This window comes from Echeneis naucrates, chromosome 20 (genome assembly GCF_900963305.1).
Source record: "Echeneis naucrates chromosome 20, fEcheNa1.1, whole genome shotgun sequence".
In the NCBI taxonomy this organism is placed as follows: domain Eukaryota; kingdom Metazoa; phylum Chordata; class Actinopteri; order Carangiformes; family Echeneidae; genus Echeneis; species Echeneis naucrates.
Window position 1 is genome coordinate 1,101,542 of NC_042530.1, and position 10,716 is coordinate 1,112,257.

Consider the following 10,716-nt stretch of genomic DNA (forward strand, 5'->3'; position numbering starts at 1 on the left):
CTTCATCAACTGGAGCTGCAAAAAAAAAAGATTGTATTGTGTTTTTACAGCCCTTCAACCTTTAAACCTGATGAAGACTTTATTACTTTTTATAAGTTTACAAGCTAAATGGAAAAGGAGCTGTTTTTAACCACCATATTCTAAAACAAAAGCAGAAATGTCATTTATCAGGATTTATTGATCCTTATTCATTTGTTTCAGCCAAGTGGAACTAAGTATCTGAATAAATGTTCAGATTTTAACTGTAGCCTGTAAGTTCATTTAGAATAATTATAACTGTGATAGCTTCATGTCCACAGACTCTTCACTTCAGACTTCACTGGACTTTTAGTTTACTTTAAATGTGTGTTACATTTCTTGTGTGGTTGTGTATTCACTGTGTTTGTCTCACAGATCACTCGCAGCTCAACGAAGGCCTCCTGGTTTCCTCTCATGGTGCTGGTGTAACATCTGTACCTGCCCTCATCCTGAACCTTCACCTCCCTCAGCTGCAGGGAGGCGTTTCCTCTGGAGATCTGGTCCTTGAACAGGGAGGTCCTTCCTCTGTAGTTCTGGTTCTGGTCTGCCAGCTGGTCCTGGCTTTCGGAGTAGGAGTGGACGGGACGGTCTCCTGCCGTCATGTGAATCCAGTGGAGGACCGGATCAGAACCAGAGCTAAAGCTGCACGGTAAGATGCAGCTCTTGGTGATAACACAGACCAGAGGAGCTGTAAAAGACCACGAGGATCAATTATTAACATTTACCAGTGGAACCAAACTATGATCAGTAAACAGACCTGAAACAAATCAGTCTCTCAGGAGAGTAAAGTCACACTTCGAAGGAAAAGTAGTCATACAAGTGGAATGTGGCTCAGTTGGTTTTATGAGATCTCTCTCCATGTTATTATTCTTCTAGTTGTTAACAAAGCTTCCTGTTGATACTTCGCCGCCCATGTAAAGACTGACAGACTCATTTAGACTTTAAAAACTTTAAAACTGTTTCTTTTTCTTCTTAAAGGGGACACACACCTGTTAGCTTCAGTTTGATTTTATCATGTTATTTTCCAAACTGACCCAAAGATCTGACATATTAACACGACAGCTTCAGTTTCAGTCAACAATGTAAAAAAAGTCCCTAAATGACCCTGAGTCAAGGAAACATGTAATATCTGAATCTTATAACTCCTACAGTCAGTGAACGCTTCACTTACCTCCTCTGCTAAAACTCCACAGAAGGTTCAGGGTCCCCCAAACCAGTGACACCTTCACCAAAGTCATGGTCTCTTTGGATTATCCCATTAATGTGAAGAGCTGTAGACTGACTGAAAGGAAAGGACAACACACTCTAATCTGTGGGAGTGGCAGTTAAAAGTCCAGTTATTCAGAGAATGAAACATACTCGTTTGTCAAGTCCTCAACTCCACACACACCTGGCTGCCCAGGTGAAAGCCCGCCCCCTCTAGTTAATGTCCAATCACTGTTGTGGCCCCGCCCCCTCAGGTGACTAACCTATCACAGTGCTGCAGCTCACACACGGAGCAGGAAACGACAGTTTGACCTCCGGATGCTCCGGAGCCCATTTAACGGATCCTTCTGCCGGTGGAGGAGCCGTCATAGCTGCAGGCTGTCTCTGCCCGGGTTCCGCTGAACGGCTCCGTCCACCGCCGTCCGTTAACGCTCACCGGATCCGTCTGTCATGCGCACTGTTGCCGCGAGAACCCCCGAGATCTCGCGGAATCACGCATAATCGCGCGATATGTCCGGTTGTAGTTTCTATAAAGAGAACCACCAAAGCATTTAAACCGTTTATTGTGTTCGTTGTGTCCGTCCGGAGGACGTTTGTCGGACCGAAATGGTAGCTCACCGTCCGCTCCAATCACTCCCGCAGTGGTATTCCCCGCCGCGGCCTTTTTATGGGTGTCTTTGTAACAACGATGCGACGGGTCACAGATTATTCTGTGATTTGGACCTCCAGAATCAGCATCTCCTGGTCCACGGAGTCAACAGGGTGACCTGATAACTTCAGGTCTGTCCCCGCCCCTTGTGACGTCATCCAGGTGTGACCTACGATCCGCCGTGAACACGGACTGTTTTATTTTGAAAGTAAACCGGATGTTTTATTTTGTCTGTGCTCCGACTTCCGGCTGAACCGCCGGTGAAATGTGCGATCAGACCGCCTCTGCTCGGTTTACCGGGACATCTGACTGAGCTGCTTCACTTCACACTTCAGAACGCATTTTAAAGTGGACCAAAAACTGGAGAACCTCCAGAACAAGATCCAGAAGCACCCTGATCACTGAGAACTCCTCAGTCTTCCTGACAATGTGACAGTTATTGTAGAAAACCTGCAGTTTAAACCTTTTCAGCCTTCAACTCCGACAAACAGAAAAACTGGGGCAGCAAATGTAAAAAAGAATTTAAAAAACTCTTTAATACAAAATACATTCACCATCAACTACTGATTAAAATCCTTCAACACAAAAAGGACTAAATCAGAATGAAGTTAAAACATTTATCAGAACATGGCTCTGATTTGTAAATTCTTAATTTTTCCACCAAAACTTTGGCTAATTTCAAGTAAATGTCTGAAAAGTTGACAAAAGAAAACCAAACATTCATCTATAACGCCCACACAGTGTTGTCTGAATTTCTGCTTTTTCGGTGGTATCTGATAAATCTTTGCTGCAGTCTTCCTGTTTTTGGGTTATATTGTTTCCAGTTTCCTCTGCAGTTTAGTCAGGATCACATTTTTTTAAATAAACTTGTGTGTCACACATTTCCATTTTATTTATCCATTTTGAATAAATGTGTGTTGACAGTTCCCATAGATGTTGTTTCAGGGGAAACTGGACCATTATGGTCATGAAGAGCAGTAGTTTTAATCCACTTTAGTGCAGTTTAATCCCAGTTTGATCGTGTTCAGCTCTCTTTGTCCTTTAGTGTCCAGAACTTTGTCCACAGTCATTGAATTATTTACTCCTCCTCGTCATCCATCTCTTTTTCATCTTTTATATTAAAGTGTTGTGTTGTCTCATCTCTGCTGCTTTCAGCAGCTTGAGGAGTTTCTTCACTGCTGTTACTGCAAACAAAAACAAACCAAATTCAGCAGCAGGAACTCGGGTTAGGACCCGGATCCATCACTTTTGGATTGACAGTTCCCACAAACAGATGTTAGCTTGTTGGCAGCTGTGTAATTCGTCTTTCATTTGGTGGTGCCCGTGGTTTGAAGTGACTGATGACGTCACGCCCCTCATCTCAGATCATTAGAGTCAGTCGAGCAGAACAGGGGTAGTGAGCTAAAAAGAAAGACAGAAAACATCTAAAGTGTGGTCGTATTTTAACAGTTTTACAGAAAACGAGGCAAAGTGTACTGAGTGCAATGCAGCCATCACTTGCATGGTGGCAGCACATCTGCTATGATGAAACATCTCTTAAAACACCAGGTTCATCTCAGGGACTGTACCGTGTTCCACAGCTGCCTGTTAGAGCAGTGTTAAATCAGCCTGCTCCCTCATGATGTGCTGTCCAACAGTTACAGTACAGTTTTTGGATTTGTAAGATTGCATTTGTGTTTATTCTGTACTAAAGGTCTTTATTCCATATGTATATGTATATAAATGAAGGAATCAGAATTGTTAAAATCCTAACGAGTCCCAACCCTAGTGGGAACGTATAAAGGAGAAATTTTAAACTTCACCAAGAAGAACAAACTCAGCAAAGTGAAATAAACTGTCACATCATCACGATTCCTTCAAACGCTGCACTGACTCAGCATCATAAAGTGATGAGACGAATTTTGGATCTAAATTTGTTCACCAATGAATTCTTTTCCAACACTACAGAAGACATCCATTCTTTTTTACTGCAGGAGTTCTTTGGTAAAATTAAAGATTTACTTACATGTTTGCTCCATTCTCTGTTGATGGCTTGTTCTTTTTGTCGTGCTTTTTATGTGAGAGATGTCATCAAAACAAAGGAGAAATCAATTCAAAAGATTTGTTGGAAAATTATTTAATATTCACATTGTTGATTTTGTTATAGATATAAAATGAAATTGTTTAAAATTGTCAGGAGAACATTATCTTACCTTTTTTCCTTTTAAAGTACAGAAAAACACCGGCTGACACCAGGACCACCACCAAGACTCCAACCACGGCTCCGATAATATTCCGTTTTGTCGTCTCTTCAGAAACAGAAACAGAAACAGACACTTGAACTCTCCCATGATGCCTCATGATGGTGTTTCCTGACGTTGTGGTTGTTGCTGCTCTAACAGATATTACAGATATTTTAACTAACTTCCTGTGTTCTCACCTGGATTTTCCTGTTTCCTCAGAAAGATGTTGGTGATCAGAGTCTCCTCAGCATCAATCCATTCACAGCTGTATATTCCATCATGGTCATAAGAGAAGTCCTTCAGTGTGAGGCTGCCTGACTCTGACACTTCCTTCACCAGCTGCCTCCACTCCTCTGAGACTGAGACCTCAGTCCTGGTCCTGGTCAGGATGACCTGATCCTGGTTGAACCTCCAGGTCAGACGCTTTAGTGTGTTTGAGTCCACACAGAGGATTGTTACTTCATTGCCTGTTACATCCATTGAATCTAAAATTGAAGAGGAAAAAGAGGAAGATTTAAAATTCAACATTTTGATGATTTTTATTATCAGAAAACCTGAAAAGCTGAAAAGCTGGCTGCAGAGTGAGTCCTTACTCTGCTTAAGCATGGTGGCTTTCCTGCTGCCACTGGGAGTGCTGATGGTGCAGATGTAGTTCAGATCAGTGTTATCTGCTAAAATCAGTGAACCCCTGATGTTGTAGAGCAGCTGATCAGTCTGCTGGACTGAGACTTTGACTTTAGGGGCCACATCAGATGGAGGACTGGTGGACCAGGTGAGCTCCGGCTCTGGGTAGATCCCCCCGGAGCTGCAGGTGAGCGTGTTTTTCACCTGATGGAGGTCAACTTCATCAACTGGAGCTGCAATAAAAAAGATTGTATTGTGTTTTTACAGCCCTTCAACCTTTAAACCTGATGAAGACTTTATTACTTTTTACAAGTTTACAAGCTAAATGGAAAAGGAGCTGTTTTTAACCACCATATTCTAAAGCAAAAGCAGAAATGTCATTTATCAGGATTTATTGATCCTTATTCATTTGTTTCAGCCAAGTGGAACTAAGTATCTGAATAAATGTTCAGATTTTAACTGTAGCCTGTAAGTTCATTTAGAATAATTATAACTGTGATAGCTTCATGTCCACAGACTCTTCACTTCAGACTTCACTGGATTTTTATTTTATTTTAAATTTGAGTTACATTTCATTTGTGTGTTTGTCTCACCGATCACTCGCAGCTCAACGAAGGCCTCCTGGTTTCCTCTCATGGTGCTGGTGTAACATCTGTACCTGCCCTCATCCTGAACCTTCACCTCCCTCAGCTGCAGGGAGGCGTTTCCTCTGGAGATCTGGTCCTTGAACAGGGAGGTCCTGCCTCTGTAGTTCTGGTTCTGGTCTGCCAGCTGGTCCTGGCTTTCGGAGTAGGAGTGGACGGGACGGTCTCCTGCCGTCATGTGAATCCAGTGGAGGACCGGATCAGAACCAGAGCTAAAGCTGCACGGTAAGATGCAGCTCTTGGTGATAACACAGACCAGAGGAGCTGTAAAAGACCACGAGGATCAATTATTAACATTTACCAGTGGAACCAAACTATGATCAGTAAACAGACCTGAAACAAATCAGTCTCTCAGGAGAGTAAAGTCACACTTCGAAGGAAAAGTAGTCATACAAGTGGAATGTGGCTCAGTTGGTTTTATGAGATCTCTCTCCATGTTATTATTCTTCTAGTTGTTAACAAAGCTTCCTGTTGATACTTCGCCGCCCATGTAAAGACTGACAGACTCATTTAGACTTTAAAAACTTTAAAACTGTTTCTTTTTCTTCTTAAAGGGGACACACACCTGTTAGCTTCAGTTTGATTTTATCATGTTATTTTCCAAACTCTCCCAAAGATCTGACATATTAACACGACAGCTTCAGTTTCACTCAACAATGTAAAAAAAGTCCCTAAATGACCCTGAGTCAAGGAAACATGTAATATCTGAATCTTATAACTCCTACAGTCAGTGAACGCTTCACTTACCTCCTCTGCTAAAACTCCACAGAAGGTTCAGGGTCCCCCAAACCAGTGACACCTTCACCAAAGTCATGGTCTCTTTGGATTATCCCATTAATGTGAAGAGCTGTAGACTGTCCGTCCAGAGCAGGAAGGGACTGACTGAAAGGAAAGGACAACACACTCTAATCTGTGGGAGTGGCTGTTAAAAGTCCAGTTATTCAGAGAATGAAACATACTCGTTTGTCAAGTCCTCAACTCCAGATATTCCTCCTGCTAACTTTCAGCCAGAAGTTTTAACGGTGAGTTCTGAATCTGAAAGATTCAGAAACAGATTCCTTGTTTTCATGAAACAGTCTGTTCATGAACTCTACAGCCCACCAGCTGAGTTGGACCGAGCGTGTTCAGGTTATTTTAAACCTGAGAGAGTCTGTCAGGTCATGCTGCCGTTTCAAATGTCGACATAGAACGTAGTTAATATTAACAAGCCAGTCAGGTTGCAGGTCCCTTTATAGTTACCCACTAAAAGCTAAAATATTCCATTACAAACAAAAGTCCTGAATGAAATACTGACATCACTGTCATTATTATAGCCAACCATAACCCTTTAGTTGTTTTAATAAACTGACTACTTTGTTTTTAAATCACAGGGTTATCGCTTTGACCCTAAAAGGAGACTGAAGCCCACACGGTCTGTTTGTTTTTACTATATTCAGTCAGCCCTTCACCTTCAGGGAGCTTTCAGTGGAGAAACCAAACATCTGTTTGTCAAACAGGTGACGATAAAAGACAAGAGATAAACTCAGAGGTTACTTTTTATTTAGTCAAACTAAGCAGTGGAAAGGTCCTGAAGTTTAAAGGGGTTAGGTTGCTCCTCTTTCTGTCTGTACATTCTATTTCAAACGTAAATTTGTGATTGAAGGGTTCACACTATGACCTGATACTGATCTCTGGTAGTTATGAAAGGATTTATGTTTGAGTGTTTCGTGACAGAATTCAGGGATGAATCATGAAACTAGAGGCTGAAATCAAATATTTGAATCTTTGGCTGGTCAAACTGAAAGTTTGTTCAGTTACAGTTACATTCTTGTTTACAACAACACCCAGAAGAAGCTTGTCATTTATTTAAAAGTTTACGGGGCGGTGGGGAGACTCTTCCCACCTTTGAGAAGCTGTACCAGATAAGGATAAAGTTACAACAATAAATGGGCACAGACATTCCTCCACCCTCCCTTCCTTCCTCCCTGCATTCTTCTGTTGCTTGCTCATGGTCTGATGTGAAAATATAAATCCAGTAAAATCAGAGGATCCGGTTGGCCACGATTTTCTGATGCAGCTCGCCTCTATTTTGAACTGAACTCCACGAGCTGCTTGACTGACAGGAAATCCCCTTCTGGTCCCATTTCTATGTCACCAAGTGTCCACAATCAAGGACCTTCCTTTGGGCGTCACAGATCCATGAGGGACGGCCTCAGGGTTTGACCTGGGCCTGTCAGGAAGTCCAACCTCCTGAAACCAAGAGTCTCGACCTCCTGGTTTAAATTCCTCACAGGTTGGTCCAAGGTCTTTACAAAACCTCTTCCTGATGAAAGCAGGTGATCCACTAAAATCCGAAAACACCAGTCGAGCGACACCCAAATTTGCCAAAGAAGTCTCTTGTCACTCTGTGTTCAGTCTGTGTTCAGTTGTGTCTGTTGTGTTTGTTAGTATTTCATTAGTTTTGCTGTCGCCCGGTCATCGTCATTGTTTTCGTGTCCTCAGGTCAACTAAGAGCCACCAGCACTCAAAGGGCATCCCTCATTGGGGTCACTGTCTGCTGTCGAAGCTGGAAGAGGAGAGAAATGATAATTAAGCTGACGTTCAGTTAAAGTATCTGGAGATGACGAGCTTTAGAGGAGGCTAACTGTTTCCATTCTTTATGCTACGCTAAGCTAACAGGCTGCTGTAGATTTCCCAACATGCTATTCCTGAATAATGAAGTGAAATTAGTCAGCAAAGGACAGAAACATTTAACAGAGAGGTTGTGAGCAGATTAGAAGTGTGGCTCCACCTCGTGAAGGAAGCTGCTCCATACGCACCACGTGAACATTAACAAACTCTCCTTAGAGCTCCCTGTTGGATATATTCCTAATGAGTGATAAACAGGAGGCAGGTGTCAGCTCCATTCAGCTTTCTGGCTCCACCTGGTGTTGAACTGGTCACCAACCTTTGACTGCCTGCAGCTCTGCCACCTCCTCAGGCTCCTTCCTCGGCTTCCTCCCGATGTTTCCTTGTATGAGAGCGAACACAGTTAAAAAACTATTACAGCTCATAAAAACAAGGCATCCACAGCTCCCTCTCCCTCTGCCCACATTTCCTATCATGGAACCATTTTGGACATAAGTGGGCTGACAGGTGTGGGTGTGGATTGTCGATTATAATCGTGACAACATAATTGCAGCCAAACATGAGGAGATGACGAATGACAGCTGTAGCTTTGATCATTCCTGTGGTCAGAACTAATTTTAGTCCAGACTTCATTCTGCTTTTTAGGAGGATGGAAGGCGACAGACTTTGACTCTGTCTGACCCTTTACCTTTCATCTTCAGGTAGGCCAGCATTCCCACCAGAGCCACAACCAGACCGCAGACCACCAGACCCACAATCCACCAGTGTGACGGCTCCTCTGCTGTGTGCCGGGTAACTGCACACACGAAACAAACACACTTTTTAAATACAAACAACAACAAATGCTTTGGTTTTGATTTCATGCTGTTGTTTCAAAACATAATTCACTTTGTGATTTTTATTCCTAAAGGATAATTGTTGCTCTGCGTCGTTCTGTCCAATTAATTTTACATTAATGCTTTTTAAAGCTAAACTTTTAAATCTGTTTTTTCTTGGTTCATTTTTAATTCATTTTATCTGGATCGTGAGTGACCTCCTGTGGTTGTGTGCGTAACAACAACAACAAAAAAAAACTTTACATCAATAAAAATCTGATTAACTATCAAACAACATGGAGCCAGTGGAGGGATGTGGATTAAACTGTATTATTTCAGAATTTTAACAGACTGTTAGAAACTTTGTGCTCTCAGATAACAGAACCTGGCATTTGTAGGTCAGCATGCTGTCTCAGTTGTTAATAGAACAAAACTAAAACATTTGAAAACCGTCCAAATCCAACGCCTGCACTGATGACATGACATCATATGGCATATGACTGACATCAGTGTATTCATCCACTGAGAAAAATAGTTCCCCACAAATTCATAGTTTCCTTCAGTTGGTAAAAATATCGGTGTGTCTGTGTTTGTTGATGATTGTTTTTGTTTTACAGTTTGTGCGTGTTGTTGTCTCCTTTAAACATCTGTATAGTTTTACTAATGTGCTTGATATGAATTGTGTGTCTTGTGTTACTTCTGCTTTGCAATGAGTCGTCTTTGTTCATATTTGTTGTGTGTTTGTGACCTCACATTTAGGGTCGTCGATGATGACGTCGGTGCGCTCGATGTGCGTGATGTGTGGCGTGGAGAATGTGCAGGTGTAGGTGCCCGTGTGGTCGGGGTATTTGGGGTCCATCAGCCGCAGAGAGCCGTCTCCAAACGGGACCCTGAAGGCGTCCAGCTCTGCGTGGTGCTCCCACAGCAACGTGGAGATGGCGTGGCCCGACAGGCTGTTGTAGGTGAGGATGTGGGACGGGTCCTCGCCGTTGGAGAAGCTCCACTCCAGGGAGGGGTTGTTCAGGTAAGAGGGGGCCGAGCAGGGGATGGTCATATCACGGCCTTGACTTCCTCTTTTTTCTACAGGACAGGGGGGGGTTAACCTTTGAACCCACATGATCCCACCAGAAATGACTTCCTTCCTCGTTACCTCTCTCCCTGAGGGACGCCATCCAGGCTGGCTTGCCATAAGGGGTTGTGACCTTGCAGATGTAGATGAGATTTGGTTGTCCGCTGAGCAGCCGGAGGCGGCTGTCCACCAAGTACAGCCCCTGTTTGTCGGGCAGGATGCGCGTCAACGGGCGGAGTTCCTCGAAGGTTGGCGGCTCGGTCACCCAGGAGACCCGCGGCGCCGGGAACACGTTACGGACTGTACACCTCATCTCCTCGTAACCGCTCAGCCTCGACAGCTCCAGAGACAAACCCCGGATGGGTGCTGAAAACACACACGTACACACACACAGCAGGCTGAGTTTCCCAGAAGCCCCTGATGATAGATGTAAATGCCAGGCCCAATATAGGTCGTAGTGACTTCACAGTTATGCAGAGAACACTGGAGCCTTTGGAGGAACACACTGCTCTTTAACACAAAGACAACCTGACAGATTACACAAAAATACAAATAACAGTCGAAGATTGTGACCTTTTAAAAAACTAAGTCAGTGCTTTTAGTGCTCTATAATCTGCCCTTGGGACCGGGAATCAAACCAGCACGCTCACCTGTTCAGAGGATTTACATCCTGGAGGGGGGGGGTTATCACATGATACTGTGATACCTTACTGCCCCCCACACACACCTCTGACTTTTTCTAGATTTATTCTTGTAAAATGCAAAGAGACACGTCTTTACTATGAATGTGGAGGAGGAAAGCCCTCCAGACTCCATTTGAGGCCCTGGACTGACCTCCGTCGTCATGGTTACAATAATAAAC